General features: G+C 30.2%; 1 protein-coding gene across 1 annotated transcript in view; it reads left to right on the top strand.

Moving 5' to 3' along the window:
* The window catches only part of LOC107457171 (aquaporin-7-like), a 35,987-nt gene that overhangs the window by 712 nt on the left and 30,199 nt on the right, over positions 1 to 5,076 (top strand). The gene's annotated exons all lie outside the window — the stretch shown is intronic.

Below are 5,076 nucleotides of genomic sequence, written 5' to 3'. Positions count from 1 at the left end.
GTATTTATTTATATTGTTGAATATATATATATATATATATATATATATATTTCCATTTTTAAATTTAAACAATGATTACGTACGAATAAAGTGTACTATTTATAATAACATAAATTATTTTTTTTAAATAAATATGAATAAGGCTTTTAAATAAACGTAACAATTTTATCTGGTTAACCTACAATAAGAAAACGATAGGAAAACTACCCAAATATGGTAAATATACCGTATTTCTGGATCTATGGGAATAAAAAGCTTGCTAAGTTTTTACCGAAGATCACTTTGGTAATTATCTTTAAAATTAACAATAAGATATAATTTTATAATTAACAATAAAGTACGGTAAAATTTGATATATTTGGAAAAATTGTGTAGCACAGATGCTTTACTAAATAAAAACTTTTTATTTGGTAAAATTTACATTACAGTTTTTTAAATGTCATTACCATGGATTGCTGTAGTTTTAGCACTATCGTTTGTTCTATGTAGATTTTCTATCATGTATTTAAATTAAACTTTCAATTTGAAGCAATTTATTATTGCGAGAAGATTTTTTTTTCACTTAAATTCAACGGTATACAACAGAAGTTTTTTAAAAAAATAATTTACTCGGAAGTTCTAAGACATAGCTTTTTATACTGTGCTTTTTTCACTGTGTCTCTTTTTCAATGCTTTTTTCTGAACTATCGAATGATTCAATTTCCTTATAAACTTGGGAAAGAAGTAGAAATCTACAATACCCTAATTTAGTAGTTTCATCAGAAATCTCAAAGAAAGAAATTAGTAGCCATCAGTTTTTTTTTCTTAAACTATTTGATTTCTTAAATCAAACACAAACACAAACAATCATGATTGCATGTTGAAGCGTCATGATTTATAAATAGTAGTTGGTGATAAATTGGTGTCCCTTTGGGTGATATTTCATAGAGATCTTCTGTATGAATACGATGAAATTCCTTAAGCCAATCATCAGTTACATGCACTAACCCTTTACTGTTGCGTTATTTTTTTTATTTAGCCAAATTTAGTCATCTATTTTAAATTATTTATTTGCAACGATAACTGAATAAGTGCTTCTAAACAACTGAATAATTATCATCTTTCCCTTCATGAATGGATGTACCCTTTAACTCTATGTTACATCCCATGGCAGTGGTCCCCAACCGTTTTATTATCGGGAAGTGGTCATCATTTGATAATTTAATCACGGCCCACTGAGGGGAGGAAACGTTGATGACTTATAATTTAGATAGTTTTTATTGATAATTAATTACATTTAAACATGTATGCCTTCTAAGTAAAATACAGTTGCATCGAAAAATGAATCTAAAGTGATTTAATATTTTAACTCACTAGAAAGTTAAAATCAATTAGAACCCTGAGCTCGTTTTTTGTAACGAGACGATTCCATTTAAGGGTAATAGGAGACAATGGCACCCGAATTGTGTTGCTTATGTCCAGTATATTCCGGTGTTTCGCTTTAGTTGCTGTCACTGCAGAAATCCCCGCTTCACACAGATTGGTTGTGATCTGCTGTATCAATCTCAGGGTTAACCTCTCGCCCATGGAAAATCACACAAACCCAAGAGAAATATGCCTCAATAAATAAATGTAAAATAAATTTAATGATCCTTAGGCAGCCTGGTACTATTTGAGATCCATGGACCGTACCGGTTCGTTGTCCTGAAGCTGCAGATGACCAGCATAAGGCACATCCATAATTTAGGTGAAGCGAAGCAGCGTAGATGCATTTTGAAGTTTCAAAACGGTTGCAGATGAATGTTATTTTAAATTTATTATTTTTAATTTCCGTCCATTTACACCAAAATTAGTTGATAATAAGTTGATTAATAATTATAACGTAATGTAATTAATATAATTATTACAATGATTTTACGACTTCCGCCTTTTAAAAAGATTCTTAACGCTTTTAAGTTTTGACACTCAACGCACATCACTCGAACTAGCACACTAGCAGCACGTGATTTGTTTTAACTTGCAGCTTATATATACAAAATGTTAAAACGTAAAATATTTTATGAAGTTGTTATTCTGTCTAAAATGTACGAACACTTTATTTTGTTTTTTAATCTTCATTATGGATTTTAAATTGGATACGATTTTTTTTCATTAAAACCCAGCATTCCTTAACGATAACTGTACAATTCAATTTATTTTGAATGCGAGATCCTAGACTTAAGCAAAGTCGTATCTTAATTATTTTTTGCGTGGTGTGTTTAATCGATAAAACGTGGTGTGTTTAATCGATAAAAAAAAAAGAAAATTATAATTTTTTTCCAATTCCCAGCTGGAGAATTACCTACATCATATAGGCATTTTAAGTGCAGATTTGTTAGCCACTCTTTCAGGGGCGTATATTAGGTGGGCCACCAACGTTGTACACAGTAATGATAGATAGTACAGAGAATGAAGGAACGTCCATGCTTTACCCGGGATTCGAATCCAGAACTTTTTCGATGCAAGGCCAATTCTCTGACCTCAACATAGGTCGGTCGGCCAAATAATAAATATAAAATTTCACATTTATAACATTTCAACATTAAAATAAATACCATAAATAATTACATGCTAATTGTATTTTTATAATATTAAAATTCATTAAAATGTTTTAAATTTTTTTCTCAACCTTACCAAACTCGTGTTTTTCGTATCACGTTCACTCAGTTCCATGAACAGTTTTAACGCAGTGTGATTGTTGAAAATTGTATTATTAAAATAAATATTTAATTTCAAATTTTCAAACTGTGCCTCTAAATTTAAAATATTATTTATTTTCACTATTTTGTGTTTAAATATTAATTAAGCAACAAATAAAAATATTTCTTTTAATATCAAATAATTTCTTTTACTTAAAAATAAGAATAACTTATTCAATCATTCAAATACAGTTCAAAATGCTTGAGTTATCTTTCACGGTCTAAATATGATATTTCCCCACGTAATTCCAGTTTCTCAACAAAATAGATTGAGAGAAATAGACATCTTAAACAACGTAACGTTTACATAAAACCTATTATGAAAAATGAAGATCTTCTCTTAGACAAACAATATCAAAAGATAAAAAATCCATCATCATTCGAGGCGCTTATAGATAAAGCAGTTGATGTTCATAAACTATGGTTGGGAGATAATCAAGGTTATAATTTATTAAGACTAGTTAAATCTCTCAGTGATTTTTTGCAACTTGGTTCAAGAACTTGTTTCATTTAATGAACTTGGTTCACCAGGGCTCTGAAAATAAATCATTATCAACTGTTAATCCCTAATAAACAAACTTTTTTTTTATACTTTTCAACTTGATCCACTTTAGCTCTAAGCGTTTTCTTTGTAGGTCATTAGATTATTAGGAAATTTATCTTATTCTATCTATGCATTCAATATTTCAAGGAACGTAGATTAGATTATTTGGAAACCTTGGCAAAGTCCAAAATACAACGTTAATAGTTATTATTCATAATTATTTCCGACGTTCATTTGTAGCTGAACTCAGTTAATGATGTATATACTAAGAAAGCTGATAAAAAGATACCGCAATATCGTTTTATTGATTTGCAATATGTTATTATTTAATCTCCCGTTTAGTCGTTTATTTAGTTTTGTAATATTTTCAGTAACTAAATGCAACTAAACAGATAACAGACAAAACTTTTCTCTTGTGTTTGAAGAAAAAATACGAAAATTTATTATTTGAAACCAAGCTTATAACGATAACTTTCAGCATGGGAAAAATATGCTAGACAAGAGCGAAAAAGTTTTTTTTTCATTCTTTATTGTCTTGAACACTGGGGAGCTTTCCATTCTAACATTAAGATAAAATAACCAGTAGCAATCTGTCTATCCAAATAGCCATAAAAACATACAGTTAGGAACATTTCTTAACCTTTACGGTTTTGAAACCATTAACAACTAGTATGGTTGAAAAAACCATGAAAGCAAAACAATGCGGTTTTGTAACCATACAAAACCAGAACCATAAGAAACCGTTTAAAACCGTAACAAACCATTTACATGGACATTAGAGTTGGGTTGGGCTACGCTTTTCGCTAAAAAATGAGCATTGAAGTTAAGTTACGGTTGAGTTGTATTTTGTTAAATGAACCGTTTAACTATTATCTCTAGCGGTGCCATCTATTATAGAAGATCATAAATACTAGACTTTTCGTGTTAAACAGCTTTGTGGTGCTGCCATCAAAGCAAGAATGAGACTTCCGTATGCTCTCAGTTCAAGGTCAGCAATTTTAGAATGCAGGAAACTGGAAACTTTTCATGCGTTGCTAGAATAATATGGTATCAACGCTGGGATTCAAAGCTCCGTTCAACCAAAGTATCTTCATAAGGTGGGTCTAGTTGGCACAAATAAAATTTTTATTGTTTAACACTATTTTAGAAATATAGTCATTAAGCGAATTTTCTCACAGTTAAAAGCTTGAATACCACTTTTTACAGTTGTTTTACTGCTTCGGTTGGACATGGTAAAATAACAATTAGATAAAATGTCATATGATCTTTTTCGGACAAATTTATAACAGTGTTCTTCCCGCGTATAAATTATCCAACTAAAATAATTACTGCCAACTAAAAGTCTACCGATCCTATTTGCTACCGAACTAAACCCCAGGAACAAATATTGCTGTTCCTTTTTGAAAGCTGCGTAATCTGTGCTCGCTTTGCAAGCTGAACGGATAACAAAATATAGAAGGCTAGTATTCTTATTTCAGCAAAATTCTCTTACATAGACCGAAATCATCTGGCATTTTGACATTAGGCGACAAACTTATGCGTCTTAAGTTATTGAAAGCAGTAATACGCATTATGTAAAATTCTGAAAATTATGTGAAAATACAAGCCACTTTTGGTGACCAGCTTGGTCACCTTTCAAAATCGTCTTCTTCAACAAATGAACTTTATTGATAAATAAATTATTACACAGCACAACTGCACTTAAATATTCTAATTTTTAACTCCTCCTTCACCTCCTTCAAAACTAGCACCTTAAATGCATATTAAGCCAAAGGTAACTGCATATATATATATATATATATATATACACTGGTT

The sequence above is a fragment of the Parasteatoda tepidariorum genome, chromosome 3, assembly GCF_043381705.1.
Source record: "Parasteatoda tepidariorum isolate YZ-2023 chromosome 3, CAS_Ptep_4.0, whole genome shotgun sequence".
In the NCBI taxonomy this organism is placed as follows: domain Eukaryota; kingdom Metazoa; phylum Arthropoda; class Arachnida; order Araneae; family Theridiidae; genus Parasteatoda; species Parasteatoda tepidariorum.
The sequence above is the reverse complement of the archived record's forward strand: the minus strand, read 5'-3'. Positions and strand labels throughout refer to the sequence as shown.